A 26,476-nucleotide genomic window follows, 5' to 3' on the forward strand; every position below is an offset into this window, starting at 1 on the left:
CTCAATTCCTGGGCCCTGCCCACCTGCAGGGCGAGGCCCCCACGCTGCTGCCCGAGCTGATTCAGCCAAGTTGACACAATGTATCAACTAACACACCTTCCTGTCCACCTGACACATATTCCTCCCTGGAAAAACTGCTACCGAAATTGACTTAGAAGTATTCCTATAAGGAGACGAGCAGAGTCTAGTTTTGCTTCTTTGTCGTTGTCTCAAAGGTGTCACCTATCTAGTACATGTTAGGCTCATTGCTTTTTAACTTTTTTTCCAAATGAGGAAAGACAGGGCTTTGAGTAGGAATACTGCTAAACTCTTCTTTCTACTGTATCACTGGGACTCAAGAACCAACACCCCCACACTGAAGGCGTTGAGTATGGCCATAGTGCCAGGGCACTCTCTTCCTAGTTGGTGAAGAGGCTGGAGAGAAACCAAGCATGGGAAGCCACGATAGAAGAGGGAGCCAGGTGCCAAATACACACCTGGAAATCACATGTCCATGACCAGCCAGATATACCCAGAAGTGAGATTTACTAATCTCTTGGTTGGCTCCCAAGTCAATTCACTTGGCACAATTAATCTTAACTTGCACTGCATTTTTTCAGCTTTTGTGCTTCAGGGAAGTTGTGGATTATTTGCTTGCTCTGTATACTCTCTGCTTTCAACTTCTCACTGTCAGTGAAGTTGATCATTAAGCAATAGGGACAGTTACTAAGTTGGTCATGCTTTGAACTGAAATTGTCAGAGAAGCTTGCCTCCTAGAGCTAAATCACATCTTGACAGGGATTTGGTACCCATTCCTCACAACTAAAATTTAGTGAGGAACCCGAAAGATTGTGCATTATTAATCTGTCAAACTATTTTGAAAACACTCTCGGCAGCATTGCTAAAGTGTTCACCTTCAATAGCAATAAATTCATAGTATAAAGGAAATTGCAATTGTAATTAGGCCAAACTCTTTCCAAGTTTTTGTTTTTGTTTTTAGTGCAGAATTTAGTCTGGCCTTGATCTCACTTTGTAGCCCAGGCTGGCCATGAACTCACAGTTATTTTCCTGCCTCAGCCTCCCAAGTGCTGGGATTACAGGCATGTGACACCACTCTGGGCACAATTATATTTTAATTGCTTCAAATACTACCGGATAATATCCTTAGTATTCGAAATAATATAATCTTTAGAAAAATACTTCTTGACAAGACTTGATATAGAAATTATTTAGTTTCCCATTAAGAGACTGGTTCCACCTATATTTTTTTTAAAATGTAGTTTGGTACAGGGTCTCATTACACAGATTGGACTTGTAGTGATCCTCCTGTTTTCAGCGTCCCAAGTGCTGAGATTTACAGGTGCACACCGCTAAGCCCAGTCTCAGTCACTATCAGTCATCTCAGTCACCTGATTAAGCAGGCACTTTAGTCTGCTGAGCTATCAGGTCAGTCCTTTTGGTTCCACTTTTAATACTGCATTTCTGAATGTTAAGGATTGGAAGTGTGCTTTAAATGGAAAATGGTTTAAGAGAAGAGTAGCCTATATCAAGGTCTTAAGGAGACTAATGTGAACGGAGGCACTGCTGAGGAGTAGTCATTTCATTGGAAGCACTATTTTTATGTGTGTGAGAACAGAAAAGATGGACCTTGCTTTAAATGAAAGAAAAGAGAGAAGAATATACTATAAAGTCAAAACTTAACTAAAACTGTAAGAATCATAGTACCAGACTGCTGGCTTATAACTCATTACTTGAGGGCTTTTTTTTTTTTTTTTTTTTTTTGCGGAACCGGGGATTGAACTCAGGCCCTTGTGCTTGCCAGGAGAGTGCTTATTCCACTGAGCCATCTCCCCGGCCCCCTCTTGAGGGCTTATTTATAAGTAACAACTATTACTTATTGCTTCAACCTAATTTTCAAATCTTACTAAGCACAACGTACAATTGGACGAGATTTATTCTATTATTAGCAGCTCAGAGTTTTGCCTTGTCTCTGGAAGTTCTGTGTCATTAATTTGACAATTATGATTCAGTGTACTTACGGTACAGATCAAACCATGAGTGGTACATGATCAAACCACAGTTAATAGTTTAGGACTTTTATCTTTTTAAAATATGTGGCAAAGACATTATGATGATCAGCTCATACCAATTCCAGTGACCAGAAATAAATCATCAATAAATTGATAAGTGGACTAAAGTTAGAAATAGATTTTTAAAAAAAGATTGTACATACTTACAAACTTGACTTACTCTTTCTAAAATAGTAAGCATCATGTGTTTGCTGTTATGCTCTACTCCTTAAAACTTAAGAATCAAGAGTGCCGGCCAGATAGCTCAGCAGATTATAGCACCTGCTTAGGCAGACAGAGGGGACAGGGGTTTGATTCCTTGACTGCTATGCTGGCCTTGCCCCTGGGGCACGCTGAGATAGCAAATGAGACTGGGCGTAGTGGCACATGCCTGTAATCCCAGTGTTTGCAAGGCTGAAAATAGGAGGATCACTCTGAGTCTGATCTGTGTAGTGAGACCCTATAGACCCTGCACTAAATACATTAAAAATAAATAAAAATTAAGAATTAGTGGTCTTAGGTAAAACTTTTAGAATAGTCATAGATTTAATTTTAATGTAAATACTCATACATAAAAATCTATACATTTAAGATATAACTCATTATTCATAATGTCTGAGAAAATTTAAACTAGACATATACAGAATCGTCTAAGAGCTTGTGGAAGCATCGTTTAAAAAAATGACAGTATAAGTACATTGTACTCAAAGTGTTACATAGCACATGTTTGTTGCTTCTAACTGTTGTACTGGTCTCCTTGTTTCTGATTAGCAGCCCAGTTTTACTTCTGTTCTCTGGGTACTATTTGTGTACTCCTAACCAATGTTCAGCATGGAGTCACACTATTCAGACTTTCTCTGGGGTACTGAAATTTAAGCAGAAAGTCAGCTCTAAAAATTTTGTAACTGATGGATCACAGTGGGCTTCCCTGAGACAAAGACATGTAATTTCTGAAATGGTTCCAGGAATCTGATACTGATTCCAGTCTTCTTGGCTTGGTTTTCTAGGTTTTTCTTCAGTTCCAAGAGCTACTCTATTACCTTCTACAGGTTTCATCTTTGCTTGTATCAATTATACTTAATTTTGTTGCATGAAACAAGCAAATAAAACATTCATCACAAACAGAAAAATCTAATTGGTATTTTCCTCTCCTTTGTTTCCTCCCTTTTAAGACCCAAAGAAGTTAATTTGAGGCCTTCAAAATAAATCTAGAAGTGTCTGGATTAAAAGAAAATATTTTTTAACATATAAATTCTCAAAATATGCTTAAGTAGCCTCATTTTTATTAATCATTACCCTGAATCAACTAAAAATACAATTATTTAGTGGTTTTGCTAAACTGGAAAATATTTTTTTAAATGGACCTGTTAGCAAACTGTTTATATAGGCTCAGGCTCGGAGAGTAACTTGCTGTTCACGTAATTATTGTGTATTAGTAGCATCATGGTAATCTAGGATTCTGAAAAGCTTTCTGAGCACTGCACTTCTTAAAAAATGTCTTAAATTGCCTTAGTTTTTTTTGTTTTCAATTGGTTTTTCTCTTGCTATGATTTTCTGCATATATTTATTCAAACTCTTGATTTTATTCTTCCTTACGGTTTTTATGCTAAGAGCACTTAGTATATTTAAAACAAAATTTTGTACTTTAACTACTATCTGCCATGGTATGTGGCATCTTGTACTGTGAAACTGCATATGCATCATCTCGTGTTCAAAGATTACCCTGAAACTTTAAATTCTCTTGAGCTTTGTTGTGGCCATTGCTATTCTTAGTTCCCACAATTCCCTCCATTACATTTTAAGCCAAATGCCTGAAGTCTTGTGAGAAATGCCATTTGTGTTTTGGCATGTAGATACTTGGTGATTCCTGAAAAAACTATCAAAGTTTTGTTTGTGGGCCTTTATCAAATGTCACCAATTCAGTATAGTCTCTTAGTTTCCTAGGATTTAACCTTTGTTTTGTTTCCTCAAACCCTAGGAATGCTGACACCAAACTCTACCCATTGGATCACAGACACTTTTATTTTCCTCTGGAGACTCTTCAGCACATGCCACCCACTCCCTGACTTATTTTGGAAGTGGCTTCATCAAAGCCTAATGAGTGGTTTTGTTAAAAACCTTTCCTTTTGCCTCTGATATTTGCCTCTAATGGGGAGAGAAATACTAGCTGCTACTTTTTTTCTGCACTGTAATTTCTTCTTTTGGGGTCTCTTTCTACCTTCATTTCTTTGAAATTTTCTCTTTCAGCTCAAGCATTAATCTCCTTTAGTTTGATCTTTCATCTGTGCGCTCTCTCCTCTATTCAATCACTAGTTCCTAGTCACTGTTTTTATTCACTTAGGAGCCCTGTTTACCAGCTTCAGCTCAGCTAGCACGATCCAATCTGACACTGATCCCAAATGTAATCTGGCTCACACTGCAGAAAGAGCCAGGCGGTGCTTTCATGCCCTTCTCCTACAGCGTGCTTTCTGGTTCCCCTAGGGGCTGGCAGTCTTTTAAAACTTGGCTGTGAGCACCAGGCTGTGAGCACCAGCCCTCGCTGTGGCATTGTCAGGTTTTAGCTCACAGCATCCAGTCAAGCAGAATCAAATGAAACACCAACACACACACACATACACGCATGCATGCACACATGTACAAATCACAACTTTCATTTTGGACTGACCTATTACTATTTTTTCTATTCCAAATGACAAGTTAGAGCAATTAACCCACTGGATTCTTTTGCAAATCTCCCTGTCCTTTAATATCCATTCCTACCCTCATACTAAATCCTGCAATTTTGTCTTCTAAGTGTTCCTTACTTGACTTCTCTACTTCCCTAGGTCACCTATGTAACATTTCTCATAAGAAATACTGACTTTACTTTCCAAACAGGCCACCTGGTACCAAATTTTGGTCCTTTCAATTTGTTCCCTGTGCACAGGCCAGCAGAATTAGCAGCAGCATTGTTGGGGCTCAGAAAACAATACGCCAAAGTAAAAATCTTAGAAGTAAATCTTTCTGTGACCTCCTGTTTCCTTAGTCACCTTCCTTCCCTGAAGGCAAGCCACAGAAGCTAGAATTCCTCTTTCCCAAAGCAAGTAATAGGAACTAGACTTGTTTTTCTCTGAAGCAAGCTATAAAGCATAAACTAACACTCCAATCTTCTTTAGACCTGACCACAAAGGAATTCTTCAACCAACCTTGTTTCATATTAGATCACAAGAACCCCATTCAGAGGGGGTCCTGCATTGCACTTGGAGCACTGTACACAGGGACTATCAGAGTGGACCAGGATTTCAGGATTCCCATTCAGCCAGTTAGCTTAGGTTATCATAGATCTCATCTAACCTAAACACAAAATGGATCATTTACCTTAGGCGTGGTATTTTCATTCTGTAAATTCCTGCATCATGGAAAGTTATAATCAAATAAACTTGTTGTTCTTTTCTCCTGTTAACCTTTTTATTAACAGGGAATCAACTATAACCCTTCATAACATCTAGGCAAGGGATTCCTTCCTTTTTCATGTCTACACCACAAACTGGAATCCTGTGAAAGATATAAATTTTCCTATCCCCCAATCTAGACCTATGGAATAAAAAGCTACAAGATGAGGCCTAGCATTCTGTTGTTCTTCAAGCAGTGATGATTTTAAACCACATTTTGCCTTTTGTTTAAGTCTCTTCAATGTTCTTTTTACTTTAAAAGAGTCAAAACAAAAATAAGAGCAAAAACATAGCAAAATCAAAGACAGACAGAGTAACATACAACAATACATATGGTACAGAATTTCAAAGCAAGAATAAAATTAACAATGGTCATTATATTACATAATTTTATTATCAAATCTGTTGCTCAGATTAACAGTTATAGGTATGAAAAACTGGTCAAATAACTAAACATTACTGTTTGCTTTCAATAAATCTTAATTTTTACTTGTCCTTATTTTTTAATGTATTTGAAAGTGTGTATAGTAATAACTGATATGACATTAGAAATGGTACATATTTAGAAGAACAAGATGAGAGGTCTTCAGCCATGGTTTGTGTACTGCACATTGCTGTCTTCGATGTGGTTGCATCAGATCACTTTACTTTTCAATACTCTAAAATCCTCCTGTGGTGCAAGCAGCCTTGGGTGGCATGGACGCTGCCTCTGTCTCCATCTTATCACACAGCGTCTGCCTTCCTTGTAGGCCTGCTCCCTGCTGTACCCCCTGCAAGGCTGTGCTAGTCTATCTTAGACTGGGTCAACCAACAGTCTCTTCCCTCTCTCCAGAAAGGTTCCCTCCTTTTTCGTAATTTACTCCTTTTCACAATTCTGCTCTCTCAGCTTTACTGGTAGCCATTTACAGAAGGATTCCTGGCAACTTCCCCCCAAAACCTCACGCAAGCCCCATACATGTGCTCTAAGGCTTTATAGGCCATTTTTGTGTAGTTGGTACTGATCAGCTTTCCCCATACTTGTGTACTTGCTTAATTTGATTGCTCCTACTGTCACTTCTATTCAATTGTAACTAGACTTGTAATGCAGAGACTGGGTGTTCACTTAGATTTCACTTGTCTTGCACTTAAATCATACTCTTGGCGTATTCTTGCTCTCGAGATATTTTGTGAATGATCAAATATTTGCTAATTATTATTATCATGAACAAAGAACTTCTAATTATTTTTTAAAATAATCAAGGCACCAGGCTAAGACTTTTAAATAGATTTTGTTATTTAATCTTCAGGAGAAATATATGTCTTTTGTTCATTTAATGAATAAGTATCTAACATTTCCTATATAAAAACACCTTACAGATATTAATTCCTTTAAAATTTCTAGAATGCAGATGAAATGTACACCATAATTATATCTGTTCTTGCAAACTAGGAGGCTAGGGCTGGCCAAATAGCTCAGTGCAAGCAGGCGCAGGGGCCTGGGGTTTGATCCCTTGGCCTGCTGTGCTGCTCCCACACCTGGGTGTGCTGAGACTGCAATTGAGACTGGGTGTGGTGGCGCATGCCTGTAATCCCAGCTCCTGGGAGGCTGTAAACAGGTGGATCATTACGAGTCCAATCTAGTAGTGAAACCCTGAATACCCTGTAGACCCTTCCCTAAAAATACAAAAAAGCCAAAAACCAAAAAACAAGGAGGATGATAAGCACCTATTTGCTTAAGGTCAAGTAGTCTGTGGCAATAAAGACTGGGGGATCTTTATTGAAACAATGTGGATGGCCTTAGTCCAGAAAGTGCTGCTTTAAAACATATTGGGAATGAGATTCTAGCCTACAATAGTCTATGAATTGTATGAGTCAATATTTATTTTATGGTGTTTGTTACTCTGGAGATTTTGTTTATATCAAGCTTCATCTTTTCTTTGCTTGCATTCTGGAAACCAGTGGCTAAGAACAGTGAGACCAGAGTATTGGGTTTTAATGATTATACTTCTGCCTAAAGGGAGAGCATAGAGTAGTGAACACAGTGGGTGTAGAGCTTTATTTTACTCTTCAGGTGTTCTTATAGCAACTGCAGGAACTCCAAGAGTAAATGCCACATAAACAACTGCTGATCAAAGGCCACTCTGGTAGTTGTGTTCTTCAGGAGCTGCTTTCTCTTTCAAATGAATTCTTTATGTGCTGCTATGTTGAGTAAGCTCTGGAAATTAAACTCAAAGGACCAGGTTGCCAAAAGGCAATAAATGTGTAGAAAAGAAAGTGTTTCAATCAAATTTTAGTTATATCTTAGAGTATCAGTTAATATTTTTAGGAGAGTTATAAGCATTGACTTCAGTCATAACTTAAACAGAGTAATTACATGTCTATTAATTTTTCAGTTCAATATGTGGGGCTCATCAGACTGCTATATAAATCATGCATCTTAAATGATCATGCTTTCTCAGTTTGGTCCCTCTTTGGCCTTTCCACCAGAATTTCTGTTCTTCAAGGTGTCTCCCAGTTGGGTTTATGAAAGGCCTTTAACATTGTGTATTGGATCACAAACTTGTCAGGCGGCCATAATTCTTGCCGACTCTGCCCTCCCTCATTTGCTACCACTGATGTGAGAATACACTTGGTGGAACCTTATGCCTGTTCCTGTAGACTGAATACATGGCTCTAGACATCTATGTCCAGCTGTTCCTCTGTTGCCAAAGTTTGTGGGTTTGAGTTGCAGATGTAAAACTGGCTATCTCAGTTTGGGACAATGCAGCTTTAAATTTGTTACAGCATAACACCTCTCTTAAAGTATTTTCCTTTAATTTCTTGTCCTCCATCTGGTAACAAATGAAGTTTCTGTTCATTTTATAGGGCAAGATGGTGAGTCGCAGTAAACTGGTTGTTTTATCTTCCTGGCTCTTTTCTATAATTTTCTATAATAAATTCTATAATAAAATTCTTGGCCATTTCTGTATGTGATAGCTGAATATATGTGTCAACCTGTGTAGGCCATGAGATGTCAGATAGATGATACATGTCTGGTAAGGTGTTTCTAGAACAGATTACTCTGAAATTTGGTGGGAGGAAAAAGTCATTGACCTTCCCTAATGTGCCTGAGCATCATCAAGTGTAGTCAGAACCTACACAACATTAGAGGAGGTCTGAGGAGGTCTAAGTTGGTGCTCTGACAGACTAGTTGAACTGGGACATGGATCTTCTGTCTTCTGTGCTCCTGGATGACAGGCCTTTGGACACAGAACAAAATGCTGATCATTAGCTTCCCACTCCTTATCCTCTTTAACTCTTACCATTAGTATTCCTGGATTTTCAGAATGCAGATGGCAGAATGTTCAATTTCAGAGCCCCCATAGTCTGGCAAGCCAATACCTTATAATAACTTTCTATGTTTAGGCCTGCAGTATACATTCCTTATATAGCTATATAGCTTTTTTGTATATATAAATATTCTCTCTATATATCACAAAACTCTGTCCTATTTTGTGTCTTTGGAGAACTATGAATAATACACTTATAGAATAAACTTTGTGATGTGCATCAAATGCTAACAGATTCTCAGACACTGCAGGAGTAAATGAAAGGATCTACCTATAAAGATACACACCATATTAGATGGATTACTGCTAAGACAACAGTTTCTAGATCAGACCAAATTCTGCAGCTGATCATCCTTTGAACTCATGTGAAACTAATTAGTATCAGCTTTACTGGGATTGAATAATAACATTTTGTTGTAGTTAATGAGGAGCTTCTGAAACTTCAAGATAAATTTATAAGAGAAGGACCGAGCAGAAAGTACTGAAATATTAAGAGTAAATCATGAAAAGGCAAAAATCTGAGACAATATGATAAAATTTGCTACAAAGATGTTAAGAGAAAAGCAAGCTTAGGCAACTTGCAGCTGAGTGAATTAAAGACAAACTAATTAACATTCTGAGGAAATATGATATTATTAGAAAAAGGTGGAAAGAGTGTTTAGAAGCTAAAACTCCCAAGAGAAACCATGAGTCTTAGAGATACAAATAGCCAATCCCTAGTGGTGCTGATGGCATATGGTTGTATCCCAGCATTCATTTGGCTCCACTGGTTTTTTTCTTTACAACATGAACAAAATATCCTCAAGGGCCAGCTAGCACTCTATCTTGGTTACTTTCTCATCACTAAGACAAAATACCTGATACTCAGAGTTAAAGTAAGAAAGGTTTATTTTTGCCTCTGAATTTGTAGAAGTTTCAGTTTATATTCTGCTGGCTGTAGGACAGGGCAGTATGAGAGAGGAGAAATAGTGTATGACAGGCAGGCAGAAAGCAGCAAGCCACAAGAGTGTGCCTTTCTTCCTATAAATTCCATGTAGGCTATAGGCTTATTGGTTGGCGCCACCCCACCCAGAGTGGGACTTCCATATAAAGCCTCACAAGTATGTTAAACCAGTTCAGCTATCTCACACCATTAATCCACATTCACAAACCTTAGATCTAGCCACTTCCCCAAAGTCCTATCTACAAATGCATGAGGGTTTGGGTAGCCACCTAGATATAAGACCTAGCATCCTCTAACCCTGATTTCATTTCTAATCATCAGCCTTTTGAGTAATCAGTTTCATAAGTGATTAAATATCTATAAAATGTACTGCATTTTACAAGTATAATAAAGAAAATGGAGGCACACACACAAAAAAAGAATACATCAACAGAAAACACTCTCATTTCCTTCCCCATCCCACAGTGGAAAAGATGTCCTCATACTGAAAGCTGTTCTACCTCATTAAATTCTGGGGGAAAAAGTGACCTCATTCTATCATTTAGCCTTATTATTTTCTTTATCTTCAACTTCCATGTTTCTCCTGCTTGCCTTCCATCAAAATTTAAGCAAAGTCACTTTTCTTATCTTTTATTAAAGGACCTCTATCCTCTGAAACACTTGTTTTCTGTGTTGTAATAAAAAAAACCCTCAGAACTGTCCAATGCTCGAACTGAAAATCATTATTTCTTCAATTCCTTCAGCCCTACATTTAATTAGTTAGTACATTTAGTCAATTGAGATATTGTCATATTAAAACTCGCTCCCTGTCTTCATTCTACTCAGGCCTGTGCCCCATTAAGGGCTGACTCATTCATTTCATGGACTACTGCAATGAGCTACCAACATTTATACTTGTTGTCACTATGGTTTTCCTTGAATTCGTAACTGTCTCAGTTACTCTTCTCTCATTACTGGGACAAATACCCAACACCCAAAATGAAAGAAGGAAAGATTTATTTAGCTCAAGTAAGGCAGGTTTTAGTCTATATTCAGCTGGCTCCAAGGCAGGGCAGCACATTGAAGAAAACTTTTATGGCAGCAGCAGAGAGCAACAGGAGCCAAGGGAGGAGCAGCAGCAACAATGGCTACAGAAAGTCTGTCTCCCTTAAATTGCATTCAGGCTATCTGTACCAGGTTGGGGGAAGTACTCAGACCCATAGTCCCAGCAGTACTAAAATCCATAATCCCAGCCTTGAATCACCCATAATCCCAGTGGATCATGAGTTAATCTCAAACTCTAAAGTCCCCGCCCCATGACTGCATGAGTCTTTGGGGGAACAACTAGACACAAACCATAACAGTAACAAACACTGATTTCATTTTTTGAATCTCTCTCTCTCTCTCTCTCTCTCTCTCTCTCTCTCTCTCTCTCTCTCTCTCTCTTGGTACATGGTCTACAGGATCTCACTACACAGATTGGATTTGTAGTGATTCTCCTGTTTTCAGTCTCCCAAGCACTGAGATTACAGGCATGTGCCACCACGCCTTTTAGTCTCTTAAAAATATTGTTTAAATAGTGTTGGGAAGGAAGGAGTCTCCCATTAGTCTCTGATTTCTTTTGACTATCAGGAAGTGACCAGAGAAGAAGGGAATGGGAAGGGTTTTTGCTTATAAATGCTATTTTCATTTTGTTGTTAACATAAATAGTACCATAACATGTAATTTTATAAATGTCTAAAACTAATTTTCTGATTATCTTCTTAGGAATGATTTAGACAAAGGAGAAAACAAATGAAAGATTATGCATGATTGTAAGGATCTGTAGCCTTACAGAATGATGTAAGTGCTCATACCTTTTCTTAAAAAAAAAAAAGCTCCTATTTTAGAACATTTTTATTTTATAAAAGTTTTCAAATGTCCATTAGTGCATGCTTGCAGTACACAGTGATCACATTCATCTTGGGGAACTGGTACATGCATATAACACATCTTTTTAATTCAAAATTTTTAAAGAGAGTAGTCAAAGAATCAGAAATGATACAGGATTTCACTGAACAAAATGATAGGAATTGAACAATAGTGTATATTTTGTACTGTTATCTTCAAATAAGTTGTTCATATTACCAGACATAAGGATGTAAATTTGGTTAAAAAATTAAAAAAATTAAAAAGAAAATAAGCATTGACTGTTCCTTTCAATAGATGAGTAGAAATCAGCAGTATAATTATCCAGCCTTCCTGTGTGTGTGTGTGTGTATATATATATATATATATATATATATATATATATATCTCCTTGTTTTCTCTTTCTTTTCTCTTTCCTTAATCCCAGTTGAAGAGTTGTTTTCTTTTCTTTTCACAGTATCTACTGACCCATTCAGATTTTATTTACTCTTTCAGGTTCTTACAGGTAGAGAGACAAAATGATGTTTACACATGTGGCTCTGATTTATTGCACTTATGAGTATTGTCTCTAGTTGCATCCTTTTACCTATAAAAGCCTAAAAAAAAAATCACATCTTTTTTTTATCCATTTCCTAGTTTACGGGCTGTTTCCAAGACTTATCTATGACAAACTGAGCTACTATACACATGGGTGAACATATATCACTGTGGTATGATCTCAGTTTTTCAGGAAAAAAACACAGGAGGGAAATAGCAAGGTTAAGTGGGACCTCTAATCCTAGATTTTTGAGGAGTCTCCATACTGGTTTCCATAGTGGTTGTACCAGTGTACACTCCCACCAGCAGTGGATAAGAGTTTCTCTTTCCCCACGCCCTTTCCAGCATTTATTATTGGTTGACTTGATAGCCAGTCTTTCTGTGCTGCACCGTAATTCTTTTTATTTCCTGTCCTCCTCTCCTTCCATCTTCTGGAACACTTTGTTGTTTTTTAACATGTAAATGTCGGGCTGGGGAGATAGTTCAGTGGCATAAGCACTGCCTGGCAAGTGCAAGGTCCTGAGTTCAATCCTCAGTATGGCAAAAACAAACAAAAAACCATGTGTTTTTTGTTATATACTTGTTAAGAATTATGTGATTAAGTTTGTGTTACACCTTTTATTAAAGTGAGCTTATATTTATTCACTATTGACATTTATCTATCAATGGATTGCCCATTGGTCTGTTTTGCAAAATGTAAAAACTATGTAGATTGTTAAATTGAAGCAATTTTGTCAATTAAACTTATCATTGCTAATATTTTCAAAATTATGTACTTTTCTCAAAGTTTTTAAGAAATTATCTTGGGATTTCTGTCAGTTTTGTTATATAAATTATTAATTTTATGTAGTCAAATTCCATATATTTTGCTTTCCCTTTGTCTCTTTGCATTTTTACTTAGATTAGTCAAACTGATGTTATTCTAACTTCCTTTATAATTGTTTTCATAACATATTTTCAGCTCTTTGGGATTGCTTTCATACTCAATATGTAATAACAATCAACTTAATTTGCTTTTCAATTACTTTGTCAATTCTTTCCAACAATATAGCACATTCTTTCCTTTGATGAATTGCTTTATGAGGCCTTATTTATCACTTTCATGAATATGTCTAAAGCTTCTTAAAGATGTCTATTCCATTTGATTTATTTATTATGCTCTATCTTTCATCTCATAGTTGAGAAATACTGCATTTTTAAATGTTTTTACATTAATTTTTCCTTTTAATTATTTTCTTAAGTAACATAGTAAATACCCTTCTCTATTATTTCACATAACTTTAGCTTTTCATCTATGAAGTATAATTTTAAAAATAAGCTAGTATTTTGAAGAAATATGTATTTATTTATTTTTAATTTATTTAGGAAAGATTATATGCCAAGTATAATTCTTACTGAGGACACATGTAACGAAACTACTTTGTTAAAATTCTCATATTTCTGAGTAAAGCATGGTGGTTAACAACATTACAAACATTTTTCTGTGGCACTTTATCATTTGTTGTCCTTGTTGCCACTACGGTGCTGCATCTTTAATTTTATCCTGATCAGTTCTGAGATAGAGCAAAACTATTGATTTTGTTATTTGATATTTTACAAGATTACTTTTTGGAACTCCTCTTGATTTTAAACGTTTGTGTTTGTTTACTGAGTCTCCAAGTTTACTATGAATAGACTTCATGAATAAGTTTTTATGTACTGTTTTCAATAATCAGATTTATTACTATTATTAGTTTAAAATTTCTGGAATAAAGTTAAATAAAAATGACTGGTATATTTGACATGGCTCTGTTTTTCTTTCTTTTCTTTTTTTTTTTTTTTTTTTTTTTGCGGAACCGGGGATTGAACTCAGGCCCTTGCGCTTGCCAGGGAAGCGCTTATTCCACTGAGCCATCTCCCCGGCCCCGGCTCTGTTTTTCTTAAGTTTTTATTTATTTAATTTATTTATTTGATACAAGGTCTCACTACACAGCTCAGACTCATAGTAATCCTTCTGTCTCAGCCTCCCCAGCGCTGGGATTACAGGCATGTGCCACCACACCTGGTTTTGGAGGTCCAGTTTGTGACACCTGCATGGCATGTGGTACAGGGGATCAAGCCCGGGTCCTTGTCCTTGCCAGAAGGTGCTTATACTGCTGAGCTATCTACCTACCCCTGAGATGATTCTGTTTTTAATAACTGTGTTACTGTGGCTGGCCATCATAAATGATGGATACTAGTCTCATTTTAAGGAGATTAATTTATATTCCACTTTTAAACCAAGTATTAGCTCCATCTTCTTAACTTTTTGAAATATTTTTATCTACTGAACATTCTTTAATTTTTGTTGTTGAGTCTTAGGTACATACGATGCAAGTAGATATATTTATTTAAATCTTGCATAAATTATGGAAATAGCTCTTATATATCTATGTAATTACTGACAATATTAATTTAGGTATGTTTGCATGCCTGTGCAGAAATGGTCATGTTTGCATACCTGACCATAGTTTTCTATAATGGGAACACTCTTAAGTTGTTTTATCAGTGCTTACATATATACATAAAGAGTAACATGAAATAATATATTACAATGGTCTTAAAAATTGTAAATGCAAAATAAAGTTATCAATATTTTATTCAGCAGGTAGTATTACTGAGAAGATTTTATAGTATAAGGATTAAATTCCTTGAGAGTTTGAAACCAGTTGTCTCTGATCTTCCCTTTTTTAGTTACTTGATAAAATTTCCAACTTCTTTTATCTCTTCATTTGACATTTTTTTTTTCAGAACCAAGGGTTGAACTCAGGCCCTTGCGCTTGTCAGGCAAGCAGTTATTCTACTGAGCTATCTCCCTGGCCCCTCCATTTGACATTGCCATATCACTTGAGTTACATTTCATCATTTGTGCTCTTCAAAACTTGTCTATAGCATGCAAGTTTTCAAGTAAATTTCTGTGTGAACCACCTAATCTGTATTAGTTTGTAGGAGCACCCTGAGCAGACCAAATAACCTCATACTGCATGATGCATACTCCTGTCACCAAGAATGTTTATCACAACACTTACTTTATTGTATTCTTTAGCACACATTTTCATAACCATAATATCAACCCAGTCATATCTCACTTTATGAATGAACTCACCACTTAGTTATCTGTGTATATTACTGTGACTTATTATTTCCAAATGCATGAATAAAATCTGCTTTTCTGAGCTAGAGAAGGAGACGCAAACACTAAATGTGTTCCATTTGATATGTGAAACATCAATAGATATGTCGAAGTATACCTATGTGACTTTATTTTAAAAACAATGGTATAAATATAAAAGCTAAAAAAGTTAGTGAATATGTCACTCACTATACGTTCATTTATGAATCAAATAATAGATTGCCTTTATTTTTAGCTATGTGACATGAGTGCAAAATTGTGTCTTACAGAAAAGCCAGCAGTCTGTATCTTGGCTTCAGGACCACGTGTGGCACATGCGGCATTGCCCTGCCATCGACAGAACTTCCAATAGTATGTGGCTGTTTTCAAGTCCTAGGTCTACCTTCGCATGTCTGTGACATTTTGAGAAAGTTGCTCAACCCCTCTATTTCTCAGTTGTTCTAACCCTTGACAGAAATGCATACTTGCTGGACTTGTGCATGTGAACGGAATTGACGCACACATATTACCAAGGACATTCTCTGGCATCTAGCAGGCACTCAGTAAATATGAACTTCAAAAATTTGTTACACATATGTATGATTAGGATTTATAACACTTTAATCTTCGAATATGAAGTTGCCACATGTAGAAGTTACAACAAAATGTTTGCCTTTCTCTTAAGAGATAGTGTTACAGGAATTTTTTAGTCACCTAATCACCAAGCAAAAACATCACCTCTTGCATAAAGAAATATTTTGTCATTCAAATATTTTGTCATTCACCATTCACCACTGGTCACAGTGAAAAAGCAGTTGGTTCCATTTTAATTTGATTTTGTTCCATCTTTTAGGGTAATTACTGGACAATTATTTTGTCACAGATTTTTTACTCAAAAGGGAAATTTGACTTCATGAGATTAGGGAAATAATTTTTCTCTGATGCAGTTTGCCTGTTTGACCTTCAATTTCTGAAAACATATTTTTCTGTTGTTCTTTCCATAGGCAGTTTTTCATTCACTGTCATTTTTTTTTGGTAATTTTCACTTAATGGATGAAATAAACTGAAAGTTTACTTTTTCTTTTATCCAACAAAATAAGCTATCTAAGGTTTTAGACATAACAAATGCTCTTTAAGTATTTTTTAGGTTTGTGACATTACATTATGTGCATTACTCTGCATATCAAGGAGCTCCCTCAAGAACACATAAAAAACAATAAATGGAAGTGGTAAAGATATGAACCTTGGGGCCCGGGAGATGGCTCAGTGGAATAAGTGCTTCCCTGGCAAGGGCAAGGGCCTGAGTTCAGTCCTGGTTCTGAAAAACAAAAACAAAAAAAACTCCACCAAACAAACAAACAAACAAACAACCAAAAAAATTAACCCTGTTGAGTAACAGATGCCTTTAAAATATTTTATCTTAATGTGCCTTTCCTCCTCTATTCTCAAAGCTGTGACATGTCTTTCTGATGTGGTATTTGTGTTATAATAATCACAATTTGTTTGTGCCCCTTCCTGAATAGGCCACTAACTCTAGGAGGTGCGAAACAAGTAATTTGACTTTCCATTCCCTCTACCTGTGAAAATATCTGGTACACAGGAGACACTGATACCTACTGAGTAAGTACATGTATATTCAATGAATAAATAAGGGCAGCCCAAATAGCTCAGCGGATTAAAGCTCCTGCAAGCAGGCAATCCCCTGGCCTGCAGTGCAGGCCCCACCCCATGCCGTGCTGAGAAGGCATTTGAGAGTGGGCATGGTGGTGCATGCCTGTAACCCCAGCTCTTGGGAGGCTGTACAGAGGCAGATCGCTATGAGTCCAGTCTAGTAGTGAGACCCTCAACACCCTGTAGATCCTTCCCTAAAATACAAAAAAAAAAAAAAAAAAAAAAACTGATAAATGTGTGAAAATTCAAGCAAGCATTTCAAGCTTGTAGTATATTCTTTTCCTTTTATATTTGAAGTGGAAAGGGACACACTGTGTATGGTCACAAGCAATACAAGATAACAACACCCAAGCTACTAAATCTGTAAATTCCCAACCAGAATAATTTTCTAGTTACATTGAGAGAATGGGGGTTCTGCTTATTGTGCAATGAAGTAAGACCCACATTCTTTAGAAATTCCAAGGCAAGAAAAGCTTAAAAAATATTTCATTAAGCAGTAACTCTGTAAAGTTCAAATGTGCATGAGATATTTAAGGCAAAATAAAATAATTGTTTTATTGTAATTTCATTTATTCCTGTGATTTCATGAATTTCATTTTTTAAATTTTATTTTAGGGAAGGGTCTACAGGGTGTTCAGAGTCTCACTATTAGATCAGGCTTGTAGTGATCCACCTGCTTACAGCCTCCCAACAGCTGGGATTACAAGCACGTGCCACCATGCCCAGTCTCTATTGCTGTCTCAGGGCACCCTGGGGGGCCGGGCCAGCACAGCAGGCCCAGGGATTGAACCCCAGGCCCCTGTGCCTGCTTGCAATCTCTTTAATCTGCGGAGCTATCTGGCTGGCCCAAATTTCTTTTAAGAGTTTTATTTTGTGTATGTGGCTGGCTCACCCTACTCTGGGGTTGAGGCTGGCATGGCATGTGGTGGCAGGGATCAAACTGGGGTCTCTGAACACTTGCCTAAGCAGGTGATTTAGGCCACTGAGCTATCTGGCTGACCCATGAAATTCTAATAGTAGGTGCTTATGCAAAGGAAGTACGAGGATAACTCAAAAGCCAATCTGTGTATCAGTGAGAAGGGATACTGTATTTTAAATGATATGATGTACTAGACTGTTAGGTGTAGGACACACATACTGAAGTTTATATTTCTTAATTTGTAATTCAATTAAATAATGAATCAAGTGAAGAATCAAGGGTTATAATAATTCTAAAAATAATGGCAATATTCAATTCTTAGGATTTGCATTTCTTTGGTTGTCAGTTGACAATAGAAATGTTCACAAGTTTTATGTGGGCTAAAGATGAAGACAGTCACAAGCATTTCTTTTTGTATTTTAGGGAAGGGTCTACAGGGTGTTCAGGATCTCGCTACTAGATCAGACTTATAGTGATCCGCACATTTACAGCCTCCTAAGAGCTGGATTTACAGGCATGTGCTACCATGCCCCATCTCAACTGCTATCTCAGCGTGCCTGGGGAGGGGAGAGTGGCACTGTAGGCCTGGGAATTGAACCCCTGGCCCCTGTACCTGCTTGCAGGTGCTTTCATCTGCTGAGCTATTTGGCTGGCCCAACAAGAGCTTGTATAAAGGATGATATAAAATAACCAAGGAACAAGTTTTCATTAGGAAGTACTTTTAGATCATGTGCTCTTACAGCCTTCTAATATTAATGTTTTGAAATAGACACTTATCATTTTGTGCTGCAAATTGAACTCAGGGCCTTGTGCTTGCCAGATAGGTGCTGTGCTGCTGAGCTACATCCCTAACCCATAAAATAGATAAGTGAAAGTTCAATTATTCCTGATATCACATAGGGAATAACATAACAGGAAGTATAAAGTATATATTTTAGAATTTGTTCTAAGTCCTTTTGCATAATTTAGGGTCTCTTCCGTTCATGAAACAAAAAAATACAATTATGTGATTAAAAATAAAAAGTCAAAATTCATTGTGTCACTGGATTAAAATTGATACTCAAACATAAATTTAAAAATTTCAAAATAGAAAACTCTTCCTGGGGCCGGGGAGATGGCTCAGTGGAATAAGCGCTTCCCTGGCAAGTGCAAGGGTCTGAGTTCAATTCCCTGTTCTGCCAAAAAATAAAAAATAAAAATAAAAAAAAACCTCTTCCTGAATATGGAACTGATCAACAGCTTTCTTTGGGCCATCCCTTATGCATCTTTATACATTCTTTTCACCCTTCATGACACTGCCATGGTGTCCTGGGCCCTGAGCCCAAGGATGACATTGTTGAGCACAATGGCAGTGACATGGCTGTCCAACTTCAGCGGAGACTGAAATCTGTTCCCAGATCTGACAATGTTTTGTCCTTTAAAAATAAAACGGCCTATGAGATGGCAGTGGCAAAAGATGATGTCTCTGAGACATGCAGCAGAAAAAAATAAAGATAATGAAAAAGGCCCAGTAAGAAATAGCCAGACACAGGAAGCACAAGAAAAAAATTCACCAGATCTAAGCCTGGGATGAGGAAGATTTGGAGGGATGAGGCAGACCACGCCTGGGCTGAAGCGCCTCTATGCCAGTCTGGCATCCATGTCGCCTTGTCTGAGGAGAGCTCTGAGGGAGGACACCTGCACCTCGGTGCAGTCAGGCTGCTAGAAAAGGCTTTGAACCTTTCTGCTTTTCCCCTGGAAGGATCAATCTGAGGGAGAGATTTACAGGCTAGGGTGTCAGGGAACCAGAAAGCCAGGCAGTGCTGCAGGAGAGGGTACTATTGGGTCCTTGAGGAAGCTAAAGATAGGCAGTTTACTGATTAGGGACCTAGGGACTGTGATCCAAGTACTCAGAAGAACACAGCTCAGAGGCACATGAACAAGGAGCTTCAGCAAGCAGTAAAATTCTGGGGAGAAGAGTCCAGACTGGCCCTAGAACACACACTGCAGATGTGGTGTGCCCATACGACATCCTCCTCACTGTCTACTGCCCAAACCCAGCTACCTGCTGGGAGCCACCACCCTCCCCTTTGTCTTAGTTATTCTCTCGTTGCTGGGACAAATACCCAATGTGGAAAATGAAGGAAGGAAAGGTTCATTTAGCTTACAGTTAGTGGAAGTTTTAGTTCATACTCAGCTGGCTCCAAGGCAGAGTAGCACATGGCAGAGAGCAGCTGTCATGCTGCAGCAAGAAGAGCAAAGGGTGGGGCAGCAGCAGGGGCTTTAGCAAGCCTCTCTCCCCTCCTTACACTGTAATCCAGATGACCTGTTCCAGGGCCAGGGTGTAGCACTCACACCTGCAAACCCACACTGGATCAAGAATCTATCACAGGGCCAGAGAGATAGCTCAGCAGACTAAGTGCCTGCTTAGGCAGGGACCGATGTTCAACCCCCAGCACTACATGCCATGTCAGCCCTGCCTCTGGGTGCACTGAGTAGGCCACTGAGATAGGGTGTGATGGCGCATACCTGCAATCCCAAAGCTGGCGAGGCTGAAAACGGAAGGCTCAATACAAGTCCGAGCTGCATAGTGAGACCCTGTGCTAAATACATTTAAAAAAAAAATCAATCATAAAGTCCAGAAGCTGTCCCGTGACTGAATGAGGCTTTGGGGAACACAAATCATTAACATCCTTCTCTGCAAATAGGAGAGTGATGGTATGGGATGAGCAACTGGGGAAAGCTGCGGGTACAGAGTCTGAGGGTGGTGCCCAGGCCAGAGGGTTTTCACTGTCACTTTTGGCAGGATGCTTGTGGAAGAATACAGAAACAGCTACAGAATTTGTCATGCAGGGAATAATTAGAATTGAGAGGTCCCTGCTAGAAATCAGCAAAAAACTGGGTATTAGGCCAATCACTCCCCAAACAAATCAGCTGAGGGGTTCAATGTTAAGACAAAAGCGAAGGCCTACATGAGGCAGTGCCCACAGCAAGGCTTGCAGTGGGCCGGGAGGCTCAGAGGGCCATATGGACCCACAACCTCATTTTCTCACAGGCTGGCAGTTGGCAGGTCACAGGAGGGAAGCAGCTCAGAGACCTGAAAGAACAGACAGCATGCTGCAGACTGAGAAGGGTGAGAAGAAGAGGTGACTTGTGGCCACAGCAATGCTCCAAGGAGGGAAGGGAGAGAAACAAGACAAAGCCACCTCCAGGGCTCAGTGTGGGGCCTTCCTAAAAGTCACAGCTTTGAAGGTTGAAGAGGTGGATCAAGGGTGGAGAGTCTCACTAATGGAACTCAGACTGCAGTATAAATAGAACTGTGATGTGATGCTTTTTATTTTTTTTCAACTCTGTAGTTTCCTTTATGCTTATGTATTTTTCCTCTCCTTTTCTTTCTTCTTTCTGTTTCTCTTCCTTTCCTTTCACCTAGCATATAGAGATTAAACTGTGATTGAATCTTAATAGTACCTTTCCTTGTCAAATCAGAGTAAACCATAACAATGTTATATACAAATGATCAAATAATAAGATATCAAGATATTAACAAATATTTACATTTTCACAGCTTCCCTCATTCTTCAATTATACTCTCTTTATTTTTCATTCTTTTTCTGGATCTAAAAACTATTTTCTCATACTGTCCCAACACCACCCTTTTACTTTAGCTATAAAATATATCCATCAGTAATGAACAAAGAAGCAAAAATTCTCAACAAGGTATTGGTAAACACCTTGCAGTACATCATCAAAAAGATCTTACGTCATGCACAAGGAGGCTATAACCCATGGATGCAAGGATGGTTCAGCATATGTCAAACAATCAGTATAATACATCATATAAACAAGCAGGAACAAAAAAATCAAGTAATCATCTCAATAAACATGAAAAAGCCTTTGACAAAATCCAATATCCATTCACAGTGTAAAACCCTGAAAAAGTAGATATTGAAGGAACTTATCTCATTTCTAGCAAAGGCATTTATGACAAACTAATGCCTAACATTAAATCGAGTGAAGAAAAAATTAAAAACTTTCCTTTTAAAATAAGGAACGAGACAAGGGTGTCCACTATAACTATCTGTGCCCACTAGAGTCTCAAAACATTTGCCAGAGCTATCAGATGAGACAAAAAAATAAAAGTGGCCCATATAAAAAAGGCAACAGTCAAGTTACCACTATTTGCAGTGATATAATCCTTCACCCTGAAGGCTCATAAAATTTCATCAAAAGATTCTTAGAAATCATAACTAATTCAGTAGTGTAGCAGGACTCAAAATCAATACACAAAAATCAATAATATTCTTGTACACCAATAATGAGCCCACCAAGAAACAAATTAGAAAAATAATACAATTCACAATAATAGCACAAAAATGAAATACACAGGCATTAACCTACCAAAGGAGGGGAAAGACCTCTATAATGAAATGCACAGTTCTGTGCAAAGGGAACATGGAGAAGACATTAGGAAGTGGAAGAACATTCCCTCATCCTGAACAGGCAGAACCTGCATCAAAATGAATATTCCCATAAAATTAATATGCAGATGTAATACAATCCTAACTAAAACATCAAAAGTATTCTTTCATTTTTTATTTTTATTTTTTATTTATTTATTTATTTTTTTGGTGGAAGGAGGATTGAACTCAGGTCCTTGCGCTTGCCAGGGAAGTGCTTATTCCACTGAGCCATCTCCCCAGCCCCAAAAGTATTCTTTCAGAACTAGAGGAAACAACCCTAAAATTCATAGGAACTGGAAAAGATTCAGAGTAGCAAATGAGAAAAGATTCAGAAGAGCAAATGAGATCCTGGGCAGCAAAAGCACAGAAAGAGGTGTCACAATCCCAAATTCCAAGTTAAGTGACAGTAATTAAAAACCGTATAAGCAGTGTTTTGGGGCCAGGGAGATAGCTCAGTAGAATAAGCACTTGACTGACAAGCACAGGGTCCTGAGTTCAATCCCTGGAACTGAAAAAAAAAAATAGATATCTATACAGTACTCAACCAAACTACAACAGAATATACATTCTTAGAAGCACATGGAACAATCTTCAACATAAACAATATACTAGATCATAAAGTTTAAGTAAATACAAAAAGATGAAATAATCCTACGGATATTACTAGATCATAGTGCAGTGCAACTTCAAGTTAATGAAAAATGAGACACAGAAATTATGTAAACATATGGAGATTAAACAATATCCATTTAGTCAATGGGAGACAGAAGAAATAAAAGAGCAAATACTTGCTAGAATCAAACAATAACATCAGTGCAACATATGGGACCTCTGGGACACACAAAGCAGACCTAAGTGGGAAGCCCATAGCTCTGAACTCCATATCAGTAAAACAGAGAAAGCCCAACTATATAACCTGATGCTGTGCCTCAAGGTTCTAGTTAAAAAGAAAAAAAAAAACCAATTTAAATCCAAAGCCATTATGAGGAAATAAATTATAATGACAGAAGTAGAAATTAATAAAACTGAGACTTAAAACCAATACAAAGAATCAGTGAATCTAAGAGTTGGTTTTATGAAAGAATAAACAAATCATCAAAAACTTTTCATAAGTCAATCTCATGGAAAGAAAAGGAAAGAAGAGATCTAGATCAATGCAATTGGAAATGAAAAAGGTGAAATCACAGTGGATTCTGCCAAATTCTAAGAGATCATTGGTAGTTACTTGGAGGACCTGACTCTACTAAAATGGATGATTCAGAAGAAATGGGTATATTTCTAGATATACATATATGAAATATCTAAGCCAAACTAAGAAGGCTTCAAAATCTTGAATAATCTAATCAGTCAATAAAATGGAAGAAGTAATAATAATACAAAAATAAGCTAAGAAAATTCCAGGTCTGTAAAGGTTCACTGGCTACAAGAATCTTAGCGAAGATCTAATACCAATGCCAAATTCTATGAGGCTTTTATGGAAGATCTAAAGCCAATACTCCTCAACTTAATGAAATCAAAAGAGAAGGAGTGCTCCAAAAGTCATTCGTGAAAGCTGGCATTACACTGCTATTAAAACCAGAAAAGGACCTAACCAAAAAAGAGAAAATGACATGCCAATCTTTAGTGAGCTGAGCAAAAAATGTCCTCATGAAGATACAAACAAAAATCAATGAATGTGATCATATAATTAAAAACCCTCTGGATAGCAAAGGAAAAAACTAATGGTATGAAGAGACAATATATAGAATTTAAAAATTGCCAATGATTCCTCAGACAAAGGAAAATATGTAAATAATACGTAAAAATATGTAAATAATTTAAAAAATTGAAACTCCAAAATAAAAGAGCCAATCATTAGATGGACAACTAAAATGAATATGCACTAGAAGGTAAGTGGCCAATAAATGCATGAAGAAACGTTCAATATCGCTGCCTGCTAGAGAAATACAAACTCAAACCACTAAGATTCTGTCTTACTCATAAAGAATGGACATTATCAAGAAAACACACAACAATTAATGTTGACATAGCTGTGGGGCAAAAGAAATTCTTTTATATTATTTGTGAGAATGTAGAGTGGCCCAACTACTATGGAAATCAATACAGAGAACTAGGATTAAAAGTAAAATAGTAATTCTGCTTGACCCAGCTATTTCCTATCCATGTAGCATCCCCAAAGAGTTAAAGTCATCACAATACAGTGATATGCATAGGCCTATGTTTACAGCAGCACAGTTCACAATCGCTAAGTCCTGGAAGCAGCTTGTATGTCCATCAGCAGATGAATGGACAGAGAAAATGTGGTATTTATGTACAACAGAGCACAACTCCACCATAAAGGAAAAGCTGAGTGATTTGTTGGAAAGTGATGCGCCTTTAAACCACAGGTCAAGTGAGAAACTCAAAATATAAATAAAGAGCAAAAATAAGAGATACAGAACAGGAAACAGTGGGATAGATCTTTAGTGTATTGAAAGGGAACCAAGAGACAAAAGGAGGGTTAAATCTGAGTTGCTTCTAAGAAAATGGATACACTTTGGAAACCTATTGGCTAGTGAAGCACATGAGACACAGAAGGATAAATGTTGGTGCTTTCTCTTACATGAGAAATTCAAAATATGTAATTTAAAGAGCAAAATAAAAAGTAGGTGGTGGGAAACAGGGACATCTTTTGTAAATAAGGGGATCCAGAGGAGCAGAGCACCGAAGAGAGAAAGGAAAGGAAATAAAATGAGAGGCAAACACATAAAAACTCACCAGAATGGCTGCATTCATTGTGCGGCACAAGCACACGTTAATTAAAATGGAGAAGTTTCTCACACCATGAATAAACAGAGACTATCAAGGTCTGTATCTGCTCTAGGCAAGTAGCTTCTCTTGGTGGGTATGATTCTACTTGAGGAGTAATAACTTCAGAAATAGCTAGTGTAATTGGGCATTTTACATATGCCACATTGTATAGTACGCACTTTATCCTACATTATGTAAAATAAAAATTTTTAGGTGGAATGCAGTTGTTGTTACTATAGTTATCTCAATTAATCCCAATTACCCTAAGCAAAAAGCTGAGAGAAATCTGCTCATTTGGTTAAATTGTCAGAGTTAATATTCTGTGGCTTTCTGGCTGGAACAGAGCCCATGGACTTTATTGCTGTCTTCCAGGAACTGTGATTGAGGGCACTGGTAATAAAGTCAGGAAGTGAAGTATGTCTCCTGCTTTCTTGTATAGTAGATGGGCAAACTTTAACGAGTTCAATTATACTAACCATATCTAACAGGGAATTTTCTGTATAGGAAACAGATAAAATATAGCAGAGCAGTAGTTTGAAAGTTACTTTCTCTCAATAGACTTTATGAATATACAGTCTTTATTCCATGTGGTCTGCTTAATCTATCTCAGGCTTGGCATCCATTAACAAGGAGTTATTAGAAAAAAATAAAAAGAGAAAACAGTTCTGGCATATAGCACAAGATGTAAGTTCACTTATTATTTTGGGGAGAATCTTTCCAAATTTCTTTCTCCACCTTTTTTTTTTTCAAAAAGAGCACCAAATGGCAATAATAAAAAAAATTAGAAATGTCACAGAATTTCATTAAATAAAATAATATGAATTGGACAGTATTTTTTGCATTGCATAGTGCTGTCTTCAACTTAGTTGTTGAGGTTACCAGGAATATACATGCAAAATTGGAAAAAGAAGAAAAAATAGTTATAATGATTTAAGAAGAGAGAATATTAAAAAAAAAAAAAAAAAGTATTGGGGCTGGGAAGATAGCTCAGTAGAAAAAGCGCTTGCCTGCTAACTGCGAGGGCCTGAGTTCAATCCCCAGTTCCGCCAAAAATAAAAAACGTTAAAAAAAAAAAAAGGAGTATTAACTGGTCCTTAATACTTGGTACAATAGTCCAAGCCATCCTGCAGACATGCATAGATCCATTTCTTTCCCCCTTTTAACATACCAAGTTATATGTACGCGGGAAGAAGCTCTTTGGGCTATGTGGGGGTGACAATATTAAAACAGGGTCGCAAGCAGCCCTTCCTTCCCTTTTCAAACCACAGGCGCAGTGAAAGTCAACTTGGCCAGTACAGTCAGACGCCACAAATCTTGGGGGCAGCCCCCCAACTGCACTCCTGCGGACTGACGGGCGGGTCGGGGCTCCCGGC

General features: G+C 37.5%; 1 protein-coding gene and 1 pseudogene across 1 annotated transcript in view; one reads left to right on the plus strand and one right to left on the minus strand.

Moving 5' to 3' along the window:
- The window catches only part of Fut9 (fucosyltransferase 9), a 221,067-nt gene that overhangs the window by 7,638 nt on the left and 186,953 nt on the right, over window positions 1-26,476 (minus strand). The gene's annotated exons all lie outside the window — the stretch shown is intronic.
- The window catches only part of LOC101588180, a 6,665-nt pseudogene continuing 1,729 nt past the window's right edge, over window positions 21,541-26,476 (plus strand).

The sequence above is a fragment of the Octodon degus genome, unplaced genomic scaffold, assembly GCF_000260255.1.
Source record: "Octodon degus isolate 3935 unplaced genomic scaffold, OctDeg1.0 scaffold00022, whole genome shotgun sequence".
Lineage (NCBI taxonomy): Eukaryota > Metazoa > Chordata > Mammalia > Rodentia > Octodontidae > Octodon > Octodon degus.